We start from the raw sequence: 646 nt of genomic DNA on the forward strand, positions 1-646 counted from the left end.
AGAAAGACAGAGAGAGAGAGAAAGACAGACAGACAGATAGAGAGACAGAAAGAGAGGACACAGAATCGAGCAGCCGTTTTAAATTTCACTCTGGTGAATTGTCTGGTCAATCTTGTGTGTGTGGACACATTCATGTAAGGATTTATATTTTCAGATTTGACTGTTGCCTGGTTTAGTCTGCTATGTGTAGTCTGGTATTTGAGAGCAGAAGTGTTAGAACCAATTTCCTTTAGGAGCCAGATGAAGTATCTTGACTGAGGTCAAACGTTCAGGAGAGAGAGAGAGAGAGAGAGAGAGAGAGAGAGAGAGAGAGAGAGAGAGAGAGAGAGAGAGACAGAGAGAGAGAGAGAGACAGAGAGAGAGAGAGAGAGAGAGAGAGAGAGAGACAGAGAGAGAGAGAGAGAGAGAGACAGAGAGAGAGAGACAGAGAGAGAGAGAGAGAGAGAGAGAGAGAAACAGAGAGAGAGACAGAGAGAGAGAGAGAGAGAGAGGGACAGAGAGAGAGAGAGAGAGAGACAGAGAGAGAGAGAGAGAGAGACAGAGAGAGAGAGAGAGAGAGAGAGAGAGAGAGACAGAGAGAGAGAGAGAGAGAGACAGAGAGAGAGAGAGAGAGAGACAGAGAGAGAGAGAGAGAGAGAGAGAGATC

The sequence above is a fragment of the Nansenia antarctica genome, assembly GCF_963989245.1.
Source record: "Nansenia antarctica genome assembly, chromosome: 17".
Lineage (NCBI taxonomy): Eukaryota > Metazoa > Chordata > Actinopteri > Argentiniformes > Microstomatidae > Nansenia > Nansenia antarctica.